This window comes from Dermochelys coriacea, chromosome 13 (assembly GCF_009764565.3).
Source record: "Dermochelys coriacea isolate rDerCor1 chromosome 13, rDerCor1.pri.v4, whole genome shotgun sequence".
In the NCBI taxonomy this organism is placed as follows: domain Eukaryota; kingdom Metazoa; phylum Chordata; order Testudines; family Dermochelyidae; genus Dermochelys; species Dermochelys coriacea.
In genome coordinates this window covers 13,928,168-13,948,486 of record NC_050080.1, presented here as the reverse complement: position 1 = coordinate 13,948,486, position 20,319 = coordinate 13,928,168, and the positions used below count along the sequence as shown (strand labels likewise).

Genomic DNA, 20,319 nt, shown 5'->3' with positions numbered 1-20,319 from the left:
GGAAACCTAGTGATGGACACCAGTATCACAGGAGTACCAGGTGCTGTGACTTCCTAATTTCAGCTATGTCAATTTGATATCACCACCAAGGCAGATCTAAATCTGTTGTCACTTGTCGAAACACAGTTGTTTTAATGACAAAATCTAAGTTGCAAATCAAAACTTCTAACAAATACACAAATTCTGTACCTGGTGGTGTTTTCCCTGGCATGCTATAATGGGGGAAGAGGTGGCAGTTCCTAATGATTGCTAAGCTGTTGAAAGCCAACTGTCACCATATTGTGTTAGGAGCCAAGGGTGCATTATTAAAGATGTCAAGTGTTGAAATACAGAAGGCTCAGGCAGTGGCCCCTAGGAAAAAGAAGGAGACTCAGCTTTGCTGGGGGAAGCTGAGCCCAGAAACAAGACAGTTGTTGTGGGAAAGTGGATCCCCTGAGCTAGGTGTTGGTCTCCCAGGCAGGGAAACCTGGTGGAGTGGAACGCTGCAGAATGGGGATCCCTCTGGGGAAAGACTCTGAGTGAAGGTTTGCAGGAAGACTGGTAGCTCTCAGGCAGATTGGTCTGGAGAGCTGGGCAAAAAGAACTGGGAACAAAATGCTGTTTTTGACTCTTGGGTGGTTGACTTGGAGATGATGTCCCTGAAGAAGGGAATGGCAAAAACCTGCTGCATTGCTGTATGTTTACTGTGGGAATGAGCGAATGGTTTTACTGGAAGGTTTTTGGCAAACTACTGCACTGGTGTATGTAAATAAATTGTACCCAGAGGTGGGCTTTGTATCAGACACAGGAGATTAGGATTCTTTTATGTCTGGACCTAGGGGGGTCTGAGACACATTGTCATGTCGTGTCTACTGTTGGAAGGCACCCCCGGTATAGGTCACCTTATTTCAGCCTCATGCTTCAGAGTTTCCAAATTCATGGCTATTAAAGGTCAATGGTAAAACATGTAAAAGTGCCCAAGAAACTTAGAAGCCTAAGTCCAGTTTTCAAAAGTAACTTAGCACTTGAGAGCCTAAGTCACTTTTGAAAATGCGGTTTAGACTTTAAAGTCAATTATGTACTCTTGAAAATTTTATCCCGTGGCATATGACATCCAGAATTTTTCCCCGTGTTTAGAATAAAGTTTGAATTTGACAAAGTCTTCAATATCGAGGTAGGTTTTGCATTGCTAGTGTGCCTATTCTTTGGACAAGTATACTACATACATAATATATAAAAAATCTATATTAAAAGAATGTAAAGTTTGCAAAAGCAAGGACTCCAAAATTAGGAAATGCCAAAATTAAGGTTGCCTGTACAACCCTAATTCTGCCCTGTGTGTGTATGGATTATGATAGTATTTAATTATACAGGCAACCTTAATTACTGAGACAAGTAATTGTAGGGAAAGTCCTGCTCAGCCTCTGCATCCTCTGACTGGAATATGTTCAATCACTCTGTGGGGCTTGTGTACGCACAGTTTGGTCACATATCTGAGATGCTAGAGGGTGGAGCATGCTCAGTGCAAAATAAATCTTTGGACAATTTAGCTGCCAAACTCTAACAACCTGTACTGAGCAGGTGCACATTGTAATCTTTCCAAAGACTTAACTTTTGTTATGGGGGAAGTCAGAGGTACCTTTCAGATACAAACATCACCACCCCTAGGGTTGGATGGATTTTTTTTAACATGTGCAGAACAACATATTTTCCTAACCTCATTCTTAGAAACAGCTGAACTGTTTTAGATGAAACTTGCAAAACAAAATTCAGCTTTAGGAAGACACCTGCAATGAAAAATTTAAGCTATGAACAGTAGAAGTTCGGCAACTGAAAAGCATCTTATAATGGAAATTGTCAAGTAAACTTAACTATAGATGTTGCTACTTTCACAGGCTTGTAATTATTATTTATGAATTTGTACACAAAGAAAATACAATCCTTGTCCCAAAGAACTTGCAGTCAAAGGCCCCAATCCTCGGAACATGTAGTATGACTTCAGCAGAGTCCAACATAGCTGCAGTATTCCACCCTCATAATACACATTGCAGGACTGGGGCCCAAACATAGTAAGTATATTAAAGCTATCTTTTTCAATTGCAATAGTAATTGTTCTTCTTTAATTTGATGGGATATTGTTGCTAGAAGGCGAAGTGTGTGTCAGATGATTCTATATTGAAAAAGCTTTTTCTCTGACTTCACTGTGAAGTCTTCAGAATTAATATAAACTCTTGATTTCCCATCGAACCCCAGTGTCCCCCCCAAAATATGCTATACTCAATTTTCACAGCTTTAACTCTCAGACTATATGGTTAGCCCTCATATCAACAATATATTAAAAATATGTTACATGTGAGCTCTGGTATATGCTGATTTTTCGTTTGAGTGAACGGTAGCACTTCAGAGTTAAAGTGATTTCCCTGTCAAAATGAACAGGATTTCCCTCTCTAATTTCAGCAGCTTAATAGCACATAATACAATCTTCCTTTTAATATTCTAAACTGGTTGCTAACTCGCTACTGGACGTTGGCCAATACTTTGCACCTGCATTTCTTCCCTGCTAATATTTCAATGTGTCAGCTCAAGTGGCCTGAGAACTGCCTGTAGAGCTTTTGTAATTGCTGAAATATGCTTAGGCCAACTGTGATGATAGAACACAGAGAAAGGGGAGAAGACAACAGCTGTGATTTATGCTTCCATTTTTTTAAAGGAAAACTTCATAAGATAAAAAAGTAAACCTAACTGTAATGTGTAACCAAGACAGAGAGATGGGGGTGCTTATCTTACATGAAAGAAGGTACAGTGTCAATCTATGCATTTTTAGGATGTAGGGATTATTCTTTGATGGACAACTCTGGCAAAGACAAATTGCCCCACCCCTTTGTTCTTTCTTTAAAAGACAGTGGTACCCTGCATCAAAATACCTGGCTGTTTTAACACAGGGATCATATTTACCTGGCTTATTCAAACCTATATGCTTAGACAAGGTGTAGCATTGGAAAAGAATAAGTACATCCCAACAGACCTGTGAGAGAATGTAAAATGGAATAAGGAAGGAGGGATAAGGGGTGCCAGGGAAAGTGAAATTAATGTCAGGAAAAATTACAGGTTAATGCTCTGAGGTTTTCCAGAACACTTTTGCTCATTGAGATAGTCTTTTGCTGCCCCTTGCCCTGAAGTCTTGTTGTTATATATGTGTGTGTGTGTGTGTGTGTGTGTGTGTGTGTGCAAATAAATTAAAATTGCATTTATTGTGTTGGTTAATGGTTTTCTATACAGAAGGCCAGTTTTTCAAAGAATGGCCTTTCGTTTTGCACAGTTTTTCACCTGCATTTACTCTGGGGCATAGTATTGCCATGCATGCATCATATCTGCAGCTATTTATGTGATACCAAAGGGTGGGAAATCAGCTTTTAAAAATCTGACCCTTAATCAGAGAAGGTAAAATAAGTTTGAAACATTGTGTGTACTATTGGTAATAGTAGATACATAACATGTCCATTTAGGATGTATTTTTATCCAATATATAAAAGACTTTTATTTTGCTTTTTTTTACTCTAAATGAAAAAAAAATGTGTTCAGTGACATAAGGTGTCCGCAAAGTTAATTGGCACAATTATTTCTTATGGAAAGTTTAGAAAAGTACATTTTTAAAGCTACTACATACAAGACTACTGTTTCTCTCATTTAACAGGTGCTCCAAAAATACCACATATTCATCAGCGCAGAACCAAGCAGGGAATCAAAATATTCCCCAATCACTCTCAGGAAGAAAAATGAATAGTCAGTCTAAATCTCAAGTTTAAATCTGCAAAAGTGGCTAGAACAGGATGAGCAATTTATTCATTTTTACTTGCCACAGTCTCTTGCATCAGAGTTAATTTATATGTTGACTAATTGATCTTGTACGGTCCTCAGCATCTGTCTTCATCTAGGTGGCAACATTTCCCAGCCCCCAAAACCAGCAACTTGCAGTCTCCTTGATTTAATTCAAAGCCTGTATTAACTGTAATAGAGCATAAAAGCTGAAAACAAATGAACACTTGAGGTGAACAAAATAGAACTAATTTTTACATTGGGATGCGACTGCAAAACACATTTCATTGGAATCCACAGCTACTTAGTGTAAAAATTGTTATTAATTAGCAATTAGAGCAAAAACTACAGTATAGTTTACACTTTTACAAAGATCTGTTATTCTAATGTTCTTGACCAGAAAAAAAAGGCCAATTCACTGAAAACTATAAACAGATGGCATCATTTTCAGAAAGACTGAGCACCTGCACCTCCCATTGGCATAACAGGTGAAAGCATTGTTGGGGAATTGTTGCCTGGTTCAAAGAGAGAATAATCTGTTCTTTCTGGCAACAAGTTTGAGTGGTGGATTAAATCGTTCTTACCTGAGATCCCACGTTAGTATTTTCACTCTCCACATCAGTAGATGTTTAGAAAATCCATGTTTGGATTTCAGAGGATGGTGCCATCTGCATCACAGTGTTAACCCTAACACTATTGTGATGACAATAGTTCTTTGCCAGTAGTAATGAGAAAATGTTAATTTGCTCTGCTGTCTCAAACTGCTTTACAAATTTGTATGAGTCACATCTCTCATCCACATACCACCCAGGAGGTAAATATCATCTCTAAGGAAATTGAGCGACAGAACGGTTAAGTAACATGCACATTTTGCATAAGTCGACGTATCTTTAAAAAGCCTTTTTTTCCAGTAACTTTGCCAGTGTGTATCTTACATTTATTATTCTAAATAAAACATTGGTGGGCCCTGTTAGTTTGACTTTATGGACACAAATGAAATGAAAAGCGATCAGCTAAAGCCTCAAGTATAAAAGTGAAAACCTATCCCAACTAATATTGATGTTGATGTCTTAACCAGCTTTTTTAAACCAAGATTTTAATGTAAGGTATAAAAATGCATTAACATGACCTGAAGAAGTCCTGTAAAGAATAAGTCAGTGTCTCTTAATAAAATATGAGAATGATTTAATAATAAGGATCAGTCATTTTCATCAATCTCTTGTCTTATTTCACCCAAGAATTTCTACACATTGTGTCTCAGTTAGTATATGTGACATAAACACCTTCGGTCAAATTCCACATTCAGAGGACTACAGTGGGAGCAATATACGTTCAGAAGAATAGAAATAATTTCCTTTCCCCCTCACTTCTGATGTGCAATCTTTAAATTCCAATTGCCTTAACTGAAAATTCAGGGTGTGCAAAGAGTGCTAGTTTGAGTCCTAAAGCTGGTCAACATTTTTCAATTAGATGAGTTGAAATTTTTGATGTGTAGAAAAATGTGGGGTCTCTGCAGTGTATTTTTCAGGATGCCATGGAAATTAAAAGGTTTCCTAAAGAAAATGCTTTGCAAAGCTCATGGCATAATTTCCCACAGTTTGCACACATTTATTGCCCTTCCAGCTGCTCCCTGTGTATAACACTTTAATATTAAACTTCAGAAATATGTTTAGTGATACAACATAGTTCTGATTTAAAAAGTAAAAAAGTAGATTTTCATTTTCAATAAGTCAGAAATCTCTAATGTATGGACCCTTAAACAAATGAACCAATAAATATTCAAAATTTAGTCTGTGAATTAAATATGCAAAGTTAGTTACACATCTTTTTATTTTTCTGTCTTTAATATTTTACCAGAGACTGAACCAACCTCATTTATGACAGTGGTGCTTTATCAACAGGAATAAAGTACTGTGTACTGGGTCAGGCCAGATGGCTATAGAAGAGTAATAGAAGGTAGATATATCAGCCCCAGGCTAAGTAGGTCCCTTTTCCCTGGGCAAGGTAACAGGGAAGGTTCCAGAACAATCAGGAACCTTCTGAAGACAATTAAGACAGGCTGATTAGAACACCTGCAGCCAATCAAGAAGCTGCTAGAATCAATTAAGGCAGGCTAATCAGGGCACCTGGGTTTTAAAAAGGAGCTCACTTCAGTTTGTGGTTGTGTATGAGGAGCTGGGAGCAAGAGGCACTAGGAGCTGAGAGTGAGAACGCGGACTGTTGGAGGACTGAGGTGTACAAGCATTATCAGACACCAGGAGGAAGGTACTATGGTGAGGATAAATAAGGTGTTGGAGGAGGCCATGGGAAAGTAGCCCAGGGAGTTGTAGCTGTCGCACAGCTGTTCCAGGAGGCACTCTAGACAGCTCCGTTCCACAGGGCCCTGGGCTGGAACCCGGAGTAGAGGGTGGGCCTGGGTTCCCCCCAAATCCTCCCAACTCCTGGTCAGACACAGGAGGAGTCAACCTGGACTGTGAGTTCAGAAAATCGGCCAAGCTGAGGGCTGCCGTGAAGCTCCAAGGCGAGAAAATCCACCAATAAGTGCAAGACCCACCAAGGTATAGCAGGAACTTTGTCACAATACACAAAACTTTATATATATATATAAAAATAATAACTTGAATTATGCTGGTGCATTTTATAGACATTCAGAAGTTATGCATGCTCAGATTTTTATACCTATGCATGCAACTGTATATGCAAAATTGTCAGTTTACCATAAATACACAGGCAAATCACAGTGGCTACATAAGCAACGACCACTGTTGGCAGTAAATGCATGAGCAAAATTTGTGCAAAACTTTGCATGTGTGTATATATTTATTTAAAGTACACATAACAAAATGCATACACCATATGTGTATTAAATATACAATATATATAACACACTGCCTTAATATACACACATTTTATTATATAAACTTTTTGTCATGGTGGTTTAACACTTCCCTTACATTTACAACACTACAGCCATCTCAGGTTTTGCAGGGGTTCAGGTCCAGCATAATGAAAATTGATACCAGAGTTTCGTACATAAAAAAAAAAAAGCAACCTACCAGGATTTACATTGTTGACATTTTAGCTGCTGTAATGAATAGTACAGAGGTGTCATTCGCCCTCTGCTCAGATCCTTTCTCTTGCTAGGATATTCAACACCTCATGTCACCATTTGTAAATTAGAAAAAATATCAACAGAGTCCTTGCCAATATTTTTTCTCTCAAGCACCACCAATTAACTGGCACTGTTTATGTTCATTACTTCTTCCCAAAACATTGCTGCTCACTCAGTAGTAGCCACAGCTGCCTGCAAGCTATCACTGAGGGTTAAGGCTTCTAATTTATTCCTTCTGAAATAATCTATTACAGTTTAACACTGTGGAAGATAGCCTCGCCAACAGCAGATGTCCCTCTGGCATACAAAAGATTGTGGGGAAAAAAAGAAAAGGAGTACTTGTGGCACCTTAGAGACTAACAAATTTATTTGAGCATAAGCTTTCGTGAGCTACAGCTCACTTCATCGGATGCTACTGATTGTGGGGTATATTTAGAACAGACACCATATGCAGAGTATCAGTAGCAAGACATCCTCTGTCTTCCTATCCGTCACTTATCTCCATCTACCTAGCTATCATTTATTTCATCTGTCAATTAAATTCAGTCAAAGAAAATTTCTCATCAGCTCTTTCCAAATCCATTTCTATTAGAGTATAAAACAGCATGTCTGTGCTCAGATCCGACATATTGCATTGCATGGTGATAATGTGTCATATTGTAGTCAATTAAGGTTACAATATCTAGGAATTGCAGAACCTCCAAAGATTTATAAATGGTTTGAATAAACCCTGGAAAATATGAATGCTTATGGGAACTAGCCAAACGCTTTGGCTAGAATCGTAGGTGAACTAGAGCAGTACTCAATGTACCTAAGAAAGTGATGGACAGCTTTCCACCACCTTCTTGTCCTCCCAATTTTGGCAGCTGCTGGGAGGGGAGCTGGCCTCTGGCATAAGTCAGAACTGCCTGAGGGCCTCTCTAAATTGTACTGGGTGAGTAATGAATGCCAAGCAGTTGCCGTGTTGGCCATTATCCTGAGAGTATATTTTGCTCTAGCCCTGCCCCCTTTCAGTTATATGCAACCAGCCAACCATGGAACATCTATATCAAGAGGGAACCAAAAGCAGCTGCTGTAAGTCTGCCACAGTTTTATGGTGCCGAAAGTGAGATCAGAATCAGTCCCTGAGGGATAAGGCAACTTTGGCTCGATGTAATGGTTCAGCATGGCTACATTGACTAATTTTTGAGAATAGTATGTAGCTTTTCTTATTGTGAAGGACATATAAAGAAAAATTCATTTAAAATGGTATTTCAATAACAGAAGACATCAGGAATTCATATACTCAATACTTTAATTGTTAAATGCTGCATTTTCTTTATGTACAGAGTGATTTTTTCATGTAAGGATCTTTCAGACATTGGGACATAAGGGTGGCAAAGCCAAAAAGCAGGTGGTGAATTCATTTTGAGAAAAATAACCTAAAACACTTCATTATTAAGTAAATCTGTTGAGTTGCTAATATTACAAAATAAATAAATCACTGCAATATCTTTAGCTCCACAATGTAAGCAAATGTAAATTAAGCACAATTTCATCACTTGTTTGGTTACAGGTGTTAAGAAGATATAATGTATCTTTAAACTGTCCAAATGCCCTCAACAGCAATCTAACAGCTGCAGCTAGTTATTTGTCTCCAGCATCAGACTCCATCCTAAATCACTGCAGTAGAAACAAATACATTTTTTTTTAGGGACATGAATTTCGTTTCTTTCACTAAGTGGACAAGACCTGTGGACAAATTTAATATATCCCACAAAAATGGTATTTCAGTGTCATAAATAACTGATTGTTGACAGAAAGAGAAGCTGGCATTGCAAAGCAGCCAGCATCAATTAATGTTTCTATTAAGCAGTATGTAGCCTCCCAGGGATTACAATTTCTTCTTTTTCCTTTGTTATGGGTGGTTGTTCAGACTTGTGTCCATCAAGAAGGCAAACAAACTGTCAGCAGTTTCAAAAAAATCCTGGTGGCTGAACTTTGTGACTTTGTCCTCACCCACAACTATTTCACATTTGGGGACAATGTATACCTTCAAGTCAGCGGCACTGCTATGGATACCCGCATGGCCCCCACAGTATGCCAACATTTTTATGACTGACTTAGAACAATGCTTCCTTAGCTCTCGTCCCCTAACGCCCCTACTCTACTTGCGCTATATTGATGAAATCTTCATCATCTGGACCAATGGAAAAGAAGCCATGGAATTCCACCATGATTTCAACAATTTCCATCCCACCATCAACCTCAGCCTGGACCAGTCCATACAAATGGTCCATTTTCTGGACACTCCTGTGCTAATAAGCGATGGTCACATAAACACCACCCTATACTGGAAACCTACTGAATGCTCTGCTTATCTACATGCCTCCAGATTCCATCCAGGACACACCACACGATCCATTGTCTGCAGCCAAGCTCTAAGATACAACCGCATTTTCTCCAATCCCTCTGACAGAGACAAACACCTACAAGATCTCTATCAAGCATTCTTAAAACTACAATACCCACCTGCTGAAGTGCAAAAACAGATTGATAGAGTGAGTTGAGTACCCAGAAGTCACCTACTACAGGACAGGTCCAACAAAGAAAATAACGGAACGCCACTAGCCGTCACCTTCAGCCCCCAACTAAAACATCTCCAGCGCATCATCAAAGAGCTACAACCTATCCTAAAAGATGATCCCTCACTCTTATGGATCTTGGGAGACAGACCAGTCCTCGCTTACAGACAGCCCCCCAACCTGAAGCAAATACTCTCCAGCAACCACAAACCACACAACAAAAATACTAACCCAGGAACCTATCCTTGCAACAAAGCCCAATGCCAACTCTGTCCACATATCTATTCAAGTAACACCATCATAGAACCTAATCGCATCAGCCACACCATCAGGAGCTCGTTCACCTGCACATCTACCAATGTGACATATGCCAGCAGTGCCCCTCTTCCATATACATTGGCCAAACCGGACAGTCTCTATGCAAAAGAATAAATGGACGCAAATCTGACATCAGGAATCATAACTTTAAAAAACCAGTAGGAGAACACTTCAACCTCTCTGGTCACACAGTAACAGACTTAAAGGTGGAAATTCTGCAGCAGAAAAGCTTCAAGAACAGACTCCAATGAGAAACTGCTGAACTAGAATTAATTTTCAAACTAGATACCATTAACTTGGGCTTGAATAGAGACTGGGAGTGGCTGGGTCATTACACAAATTGAATCTATTTCCCCATGTTAAGTATCCTCACACCTACTTGTCAACTGTCTGAAATGGGCCATCTTGATTATCACTACAAAAGTTTTTTTTCTCCTGCTGATAATAGCTCATCTTAATTAATTAGCCTCTTAGAGTTGGTATGGCAACTTCCACCTTTTCATGTTATCTATCTATCTATCTATCTATCTATCTTCTTACTATATTCCATTCTATGCATCTGATGAAGTGGACTGTAGCCTACGAAAGCTTATGCTCAAATAAATTTGTTAGTCTCTAAGGTGCCACAAGTACTCCTGTTCCTTTAACCAAACCGAGAGAGAGACCCAGCATACCATAAATCATTTAAACCCTATCTACATTTTTTTCAGTGTTTTTCTCTAGTCCCCTCTCCATATTTTGCACTGAGAGATCACTGGAATCATCAGGAATACTTTGTTATTATTACTTTTAAAACTTAAGCTTCTTTCCAACGCTCCATTTTTTGTTCATCGGATTGCGAACAAGTTTTATTAGGTCATGATTCTATACCCAAACATTCCTATATAGAGAGAATATGATTCTACTCACCTTGATATTGAAATGTTCAGCTTCCTGATGCAAAAGTCTTATCTTGCCTTCATGAAATTGTTGATGCAACATTTGTTTGTTTTGTTTGTGTTTCTGTGTGTGTGTGTGTTTGTTTTTACTTAGGCTCATAGTTACATAGTAATTTTGTCTTGGAGACCGAAGGGTAGAGAAAACATAGGGGAATGGAAGTTCATAACAAAAAAATGTCTTCCAATGAACAACTCACCCTGTAGCTCACGAAAGCTTATGCTCTAATAAATTTGTTAGTCTCTAAGGTGCCACAAGTACTCCTTTTCTTTTTGCGAATACAGACTAACACGGCTGCTACTATGGAATCACCCATTTAGTTTAACAATGGCCAAAGAAATCGCATAGGATCTTTAATGCCTCATCAGCCTATTTATAACAGTTTGCCCTTTATTATGACAGATTTTATGATATCTTGTGATGGCCAGCCATGTGGAAAAAACTTTTAATGCACTGACATCTAATTTTATTATCTCTGGAACCTATTCATTTTCCAGAAACATTTATTTGAATCAGTGTCAGTTGAGCTACAGTGCTTTGAAAACTAGACTATGATAAGATCAGGACTTAATCTAGTAAATCAGAAAGGGATTCACAAGACAAATCACACATGGAATTGTGTCATTCAACACCTTCTCTAGTTTGCTAATATGTACAACTCCAACAATAACATACTATGAATATGTATGTCTACAGTACTCCATTTTCCCCTGATGTTGGTTGGTAATCAATTAACTCAAAATAGTTAAAGGTCACACATTTGTAACGGCTACCATGAACTCTCCCCAAATATGGTCCAGAGTATAACCTTTGTGGTTTTTAATTTAGACAAAATCCCATGTGGTCTGTTCTCTGACCAGTGCACATGCACAATTTCAGTCATAGGGAAGCTAGTTTCATTAAAGTTGTAGGGGCTTGATTCTGCAAGGTGTAGATTATCCTCAGCTTCCACTGAAGTTAGTGGTAGTTGTAGGGTGACCAGATGTCCCGATTTTATAAGTACAGTCCCGACTTTTGCAGCTTTCTCTTATATAGACACCTATTATGCCTCACCCCCTCCTGATTTTTCACACGTGCTCTCAGGTCACCCTAGGTAGTTGAGTATACTTAGCACCTCACAGGAGTGCTCAGCGCCTTGCAGGGAGGGAAACCTAGAGGTGCAAAGGATTAACATCTCTGTAATAATTTACTACATTTGTATGTGTCTGGGCCAGTCTGAACTCCCTTATCCACAGCATATTTGTGCATCACTGAACCTACTAGACAGAATGTCAGACATGCTCAAGTGTGTGAGATCATATTCTTTTCAAATGTGTGTAGCCTATAGAGGATATAGGCCCTGATGCAACTAGGCAAGTATGAGTGTTTCTCTGGTTATCATCAGTTATTTTGTTATAATATAGTGGGATTCATGAAAGTTATGTTTCCACACTAGGAGGAAATTGCACATCCACATAAGAACGGTCATACTGGGTCAGACCAAAGGTCCATCCAGCCCAATATCCTGTCTACCAACAGTGGCCAATGCCAGGTGCCCCAGAGGGAGTGAACCTAACAGGTAATGATCAAGTAATCTCTCTCCTGCCATCCATCTCCATCCTCTGACAAACAGAGACTAGGGACACCATTCCTTACCCATCCTGGCTATAGTCATTAATGGATTTAACCTCCATGAATTTATCCAGTTCTCTTTTAAACACTGTTATAGTCCTAGCCTTCACAACCTCATCAGGCAAGAAGTTCCACAGGTTGACTGTGTGCTGAGTGAAGAAGAACTTCCTTTTACCTGCTGCCCATTAATTTCATGTGGTGCCTCCTAGTTCTTATATTATGGGAACAAGTAAATAACTTTTCCTTATTCAATTTCTCCACAGCACTCATGATTTTATATACCTCTATCATATCCCCCCTTAGTCTCCTCTTTTCCAAGCTGAAAAGTCCTAGCCTCTTTAATCTCTCCTCATATGGGACCCATTCCAAACACCTAATCATTTTAGTTGCCCTTTTCTGAACCTTTTCTAATGCCAATACTGTATATCTTTTTTGAGATGAGGGGACCACATGTATGCAGTATTCAAGCTGTGGGCGCACCACATACTACATGATGAAAAAAGTAGCCAGTAAAGGTCACTAATTGATACTCGCATAGCCAGAGAAATTCAGAAAGTAAAAACAAAATGCAGGAGTGGTACAAAAATTAATCTCCTGTAGGGTTCAACGATTCTAATCAAAGACCTATGATGAGTCAAGGTAGAATTCTAAAAACTAGCTAAGCAGTTGTGACATCCCATTTCCATTAGGCAGCTTTGGAAATCACGACCTCAGGATTGAAAAATGCAAGGACTAGACCTGTCTTTTGGGGACTCAAACTGACTTTGGACACCTAGACAGGTGTTTAAGCACCTGTGGGATTCTCAAAAGGCCTCAGGGATTTAGAGAGAAAATGTTCAAAAGCACATAAATCCTATTGAAAATCAATGAGAGTCAGGCCCCTAACTCCCTTAGGTCCTTTAGAAAATCCCACCTTGTATCAGTTTAAGTACAAATGTGGGATTAATCGCTACTGAAAACCCCAGCTTCTCTGTCCCATTGCTTTGTTTGCCTCCATAGTTAGAGTCCACATCCAACCTCCCACTATATCTCCCACAACCTATTCCACTACCCTCACTCTGATCCTCCTGCAGAAAACCAATAGCATTTATCATTGGGTCTGAGTCCTGGTCTGGTGGACTTGCAAAGATTTCTCTGAGTGGCGCTGATCTCTGGCACGGTAAGAGTTTTCCAAGGTGTAGAAAAATAACATACATTTTTAAGGATGCGATTTTTAAAATTATTCAGAATTGGCCTAACTCTCCTCCCATTAAAGTCCATGGCTAAAACTCCCATTGACTTCAATGGCATCAAAGTTAGGTCCACATTGAGTATTTCTGAGAATTACTTGTACTTTAAGAGTTGATCTCTGTCACTGAGACATCCCAATCTACTGAAGATAGATTTTGTGACTGACTATGATTTTGATAAATTGAGTTATGTCCTTGTGGATGGTAAGGCATATGCATTGAGGTTGGTATGGAGTGATCTAACCTGTTGATTTTTTTATCTGTATTAATTAAATTAATAAGAAATGCACTTGAGCAACCTTTACTATAAGTATTTTTTTTTCTCCTGGACACTATAGACAAAATAGCCCACTAGGCAGATCTCATTTTGGTTTTGTTCCCATTTAAATATCTTAAGCAAATGAACAGGTTTGTGGGGATCCTGATAGAAGTAATTTGCTATCTATAAAATCTCAGATCTAACTGAAACATTTAATACTTAACTCTTTACTACATAAGTGATGCAGATATAAAATGTTACATTTAATTTTTAACTACCTACTTATTTATATATAGCATATACAAGATTGCAAAGTCAACTTTTTTCATGCAGGTTACACATTCAAAACAGTACTGTAAGAAACATGTTCAAATTTTTGTTCTTGAAATATGCACCACATTAACCTCACCAGAAGCCATTTTTTATTATGTCTTGCTTTACTATTAAATAGAAGCTTCTTCCACAGCTATAATGTATATCAATAGGTGGAGCTATTATACACTTAACACACCTAGGCACTGCACCTGTGGAGGAATTTGAGCAGCTCTCCTGCTGTGGAAGCCCTAGTGTACATTGGTTACTGGAAATGTGACCATTATGTTGACTATCCATTCTCTAAAGCTGTCTAGATGTTAGACTACATGGAGGTAAAAATACCTCTACACTAATGTTCCTGATGTGGCTAGATGGAAGAAATGCTAAAATTCTCAGAGAGTAGACACAACCATATAGATCATATTTCAACCCATTTTGAAATTTATATATGATTTATCTAAGGGACTGACTATATCTGACACTGCCATCTGGATTTCATGTCAGGTGTATTAGCCTCTATGGGGTGGAGTTCTGGGTTAAAGGGGCCTGGACAATATTAATATGACATTTGTCAGGACCCCATATCATGAGGAGTTTCATACTAGCTCCTTCTTGCTACCTGAGAATACTGTGGTAATCTGGTTGAAAAACACTATTGAAAGAACCAACATTTTTCTCTCCCTCCTTCATTGTAATGATAATATCAGGCAGTGGTCAATCAGGATTGTTGGGGAATCAGGATGATCATGGCCTCAGGTGGGTAATAAAATAGGTTATAATGCTAGAGTGAGTTACTATATATAACTAACCATCTATTAGGGCAGCAACAATGATGCTAGATTGAAGATGGGGCCCAAAGTGCTTCTCAGAATAAGAAAAAGCCTGGGATTGAGATCATTACAATCTCAAAATATTCTTAATGTTCCAATTTGTCCCCATTTGTTAGGAGAAAGTTTCCCCTCCTTTCTTCCCAACCCTGCTGTCTCCATACAATCAGACTGTGAGAGAGTGTTCACCCCCACAGCAGTCTTGAAAGGGTTAATGAGGCTGAGAAGGGGGTCTATTAACTTGATAGGTCAAATGTGAGGGGATTTAGGCTGGATAAACAATGCCAGATTGGGAATACAGCCCATCTGAGAAGAATCAGGCAGGACTATGATAAAACCAGGAAATTGGCAGCAGAAGGGGCTGCAGTAAAGAGTCACTCTCTGGGCATTAGAGAGAAAGGAGAAACCTCGGGTAGGATCCTCGCCCTGAGGGAAGGGCATACCTAGATGAGAAAAGTAGGAAGGAGAACAGGAAAATAGCAACAGAGTCTGGGAGCAGGCCATGCTTGCTGGACTGAGGGTTCCTGGAACCTGGCGGAGTAGGCAGGCGTGGGTTCCCCTACCAGCCGCTGTGGAAGTGGTACAGTCAGAGCAGTGGAATTGGAGATTGTCTGGGACAATTTGTCCTGAGGGACTTTGATGTCCTGGAAGGGAGAAACATGCATAGTGACCTGGCTTAGGGCCAAGTCATCAAGAGGGAGCTTGCTGAATCCCAGAGAATGAGAGAACAGAAGGGTATCAGACCTGGCAAGAGCTAATCCCCAGAACAACCAGGAGGAAGTGCCCTAGTGTTGAGTGGACCCTGTGACACAGACTAACTCCCCAAGGGAGCTGATAGCTTTGTATATGAAAAACATAACATAGTGATAACTATAGTAATGCCATAGGTACTGCAGATACATGGCAGACAAGTGGAATATGATTGAACTTCCCATCAGACTAAATTCTGAGATCTTGTCTGGAGTGCAGAAGTGATCATATCATTTTAATGTGATGACATTAGTCGTGTGAAAATTGCAGATATTGTCTCAACAGCTGGAGTCTGGGAATATGAAAGACCAAGAACACAAAAATGGATTATAGATTGAAAATAATAATAATAAAAAACCCTGTGCTTTCTTTATTTGCTTTGAATTGCCTGTGACTTGTGATGACTAAACTGAATCACAGATTATCCTTCATAGGGTACATTTTTCCTGACCTTTAAAAATTTTTAATATTGGCCTAGAGAACAAGAGTTGGAAGCTTTCACTGTGTCATTTTTAACCTTGAATACTTACAGAATGGAAATCAAAAGGGTAAAATTAAAATAAAAGACAACAGAGATGTCTGGACTCCCATAAATATAAGAGGAAATGTCCTTGTGTGAATCTGTACATAAGGTTGTTGTTCAAGCTCAGCCTTGTAAATTTTATGACTGCATTCATTGTTAACTTCCTTCAAGTCTAAGTGTATAGAACAATGATACAGGATCATTCTTGTTCTTAAAAGTTGTGATGAATCAGAATTTATAGTCGTCCTAGTTTCTCTGACTTGCTGTGGCAAAACTCTTCCAGTGATAGGTCTTTCTAAATCACCAAATCCATTCCCAGAGTTGGCTTTTCAAGGGGAGATCCATTCATTTAGATAGAGCAAGATATTTCTGAAGATCCATTGTGAGGATCTGGGAATAGAATATTCCCCACAGTAAGGTTCTTCACTTTAAAACTTAGTGTGTCAAATTCTCAGTGTGTGACTCAGTGTAGCTCCACTGGCTTCAATGGAGTTACACTGATGTACATCAGCTAAGCACCTAGCCCTAATACACAACACTTTCCAAATAAACAAGCAACGGTTGTATAAGACAGAGTAACACTAAGAAATGCAAAGTGAGTACAGATTGTACATCCAAATTGTGTGTCGTTCTGGGTCCCAATTTTTCTGTTTCACAATAGGCTGAAAATAGGCCACTTTTTCTGTTTCACAATAGGCTGGGTGTCTTCAAAGATGGTCTTCAAACTTTGCTGAGTATGCTGATGAGAGAATCGGAGAGAACCCTCCCCTGAGAGAGAGTATTATGGAGATTGTTGTAGGGAACAATCATGTGCTGACTAGGCCTGAATTCATGCCTTCATAGGTCTTTAAGATGCCTAATTTTTCTGATACTTTTCAACAGAATTAGAGAGAATCATTTCAGTTTGTGATTCCCCAGTAGTTCTAAGTCCTAGATGTAGTAGAAATGGGGGTGGGGGGTGTCTATACATACGAATGCATGTGCATGCATCTGAGAGAGTCTATAACATAGTTCCACAACCTGCATCCCCTTGCTTGTGTGAGGTCTGTCAGCATCTTCACCTGCTGCAGATTCCTACAGATTAAAAGGGGAAACCATCTGTATATATTACCTGGAAGTACCAAACAGAAGCAGAGGAGTAGTCATGGAAGATCAATGTTTTAATAATATATGGATTAGACTGTCTGGGGAGAAGGGGATAGCCTAGGGTACAATTACCAGCGCGAGAAAGGTGGTTGAGCAAGGATTGTGAGTCCATGAGGTAAGAAAGGAAGAGGAAAAGAGGACTACATTTAGAACAGAAGAGAAGTAGTTTGAGGAACTGGCAATATGTACTAGCTTGAAGTGGATGTTGATCTCTTAGTTTAAGGGTCAAAGTGAGGCATTTGATGTTAGAGTGAAAGAGGTCTTTCCTACGTTCTCATAGAATCTCATCTTTATATCGTAGTTCTGGATGACATAATGTGGTTATTACTATACTCCTTCTGGGTAGTTGAGACAAGGAAAATGTTTTAAAAATGCAGGAAAAATAAAGGACTCATTTCTGTATAGCTCTCCAACACAATTCAGATTCTCACAAGAAGAATTCCACAGTAAATTAGCCCAGAGACCCACTGAAAAAATCAGGTTTCAGAGTAGCAGCCGTGTTAGTCTGTATTCGCAAAAAGAAAAGGAGTACTTGTGGCACCCGACAAAACCCTCCCTTGAGTAAGCCCAGCTACATGTGCAGCAATCATATGAACCTCTAAGAATAATACAGAACCCACTTCATACTCCCTTCCCATCCTATACAAAACTTCTTGCATACAAAACTGATATATATTCCAGTCAGGTCTGGGCACTGTCCACAGAAGCTATTCATTAGGTACCAGGCCAGAACAAGTGAATGACATAACCTTTGTAGCATTTCTTCCTCTGTTACTTGCAATTACTTTATGACTAAAGAACCTGAAAACCAACTGAAAGCAGTCCTTTCACAGTCAGTGAATCAAGCTATGCTTGAAAATATCTAAAGAGAGCCTCCAATATTAACCCCATAATACCAGCAGCTTGCTGTTCTCAGTGCTCAGGACATTTGAGTTCAGGATCTGAATCCCTCCACATCTGAAGACCTGTAGACATACCTCTTTAGGGTTATTGCTCTCTAGTGTTGATCTGGGGCAGTATATGCAGAAATTTTCATGTACAGAAATTGATATGGGCAGTTAGGCATCTCAGTTGCTATTCATGTGAGTATTTACCAGGGTTGGATTGTGCCTACAATCATAGTAAACAATGGTGCAGATAAGGCATGAAAATATGTACACACTTATTGTAAACACCATTGGACACACGAAGTTCTGAAAATCTGGGCACTTTAGTATACAATGATACTATGATCCAGTTGATGACAGCTGAGGTGGCTTAGACTAATTGACAAACAGGTAATTCCTCAGTTAATCTCTTGTCCAATCTGAATATTCAAAAATTATTAAAACCATGTTCACAGTTAAAGATTCGTGCCCTTACTCCCCAAATTTTTAGATTAGCCAAGAGCTCCAGTTTTTATTATTTGTTTTTGGAGATCTATGCCATCTTTTCACATAATATCAAAAGCCAAATCTTTTTACAAACTCTCAGTGAGATTACAGTACTTTATTCAGTCACCTAAGTAAATTAGATCCCAGACCATTAACTAACAAAGCAATGATGATAATTTGTACAGAAACTTAAATGAAACTCTCTGTCTAGATACTGATAAGGATGTGTCACTGAAGGACTTAATCATGTCCCATGGATTTATGGTCACAGCATAGGAGAGGGAAGTATTAAATATAGCTATTTTATAGATGGGAAGTAGAGGACCAGAGAGCTGAAGTGTTTATTCAAGGTCACACAGGAAGCGTGTGACAGAGCTTGGAACTGAACCCAGACCTCCCATGCCTTTTCCTCAAGAACATCTTTTCTTACTATTTTGTGTGGTTATGGTCAGAAAAATACCTCTACTGACATAAATAAATAAAATGCCACTTAGATGCCACAATCCCTAGATTGATTTCCTATGTGTCATCTCTCCCTATGACTGTCTACTATCAACAAAAATAACATCCACGTTTCAAAAAGGGCAGTCTACCTCTTGTGTGCATGCTTTGCACCAGTCAGTGTAGGACCTGCAATGTTGGACCTGAAATTCAGGTCCAGGTACAAACGTGACAACTTGCACCTAAATCCTCTTAGAGCCACACCCTGGGTTGTATCTACAAGTAAACCATGGGCACAAAAAATTTAACCACACGTTCAACTCCTGAATTACCAGTGGAATAGGTAGATAACCTGAAAATGAAATATTGAAAAATTATTTACTTTTATTTGCCTGCCAGGCCTTGAGTTCAGAAATGCTTGGTATTCAGTCCTTTGCTGTGCTGTAGCTATTTGTGACATCATTAGTACATGCAGGAGATGCCCAGAGCCCTAATTCTAGTCCTGGCAAATAAAATATAAAAATAAAGCCTTTAGTTTAAATTAAACATGTACTTATTTTTTATTGGTATGTGTATTACATCAATAATGTAACATTCACAGTGGAACTGAAACTTCAGCAAATGTAAAGTGGCACAATTCTACTGAAGTCAATGGAACCACACCGATTTACAACCAGCTGGATTTATTTACAGCATTTCAGTTTACCTCTAATAAAATTCCTTGTGAATTCTATTTCAAATGAGCTGAAATGTTTTTAAATTCAATGTTCATTCTGCTGTTAGTAGCAAGATAGGGCCTTTAGTGTTCATATTTCATTGCAATTATTGTAAACTCTGAAATGAATTGTTTGTTGTATTATTGCATCTACTCCTTAGAATATTTGAAATAGGATATTCTATGTAATAATCAATGCAGCATGAAAACATCAATGAATTGCTGTTATAGTTTACATTTGGCAGTGTGTAACTTTCAGAATGCCCTAGCTTATTAACTGTACTAATGTAATTCACCTAAAAACAACTGCTGCTGTTAATGCAATTAAATACCCTACAACCAACACTAGGAATTTCAACATGAAGAATGGCTACCATAAAATTGGCTGAGGGATTCCAAGGATGA

At 38.9% G+C, this 20,319-nt stretch overlaps 1 long non-coding RNA gene across 1 annotated transcript in view; it reads left to right on the top strand.

Moving 5' to 3' along the window:
- The window catches only part of LOC119842149, a 145,494-nt gene that overhangs the window by 102,948 nt on the left and 22,227 nt on the right, over positions 1-20,319 (top strand). The gene's annotated exons all lie outside the window — the stretch shown is intronic.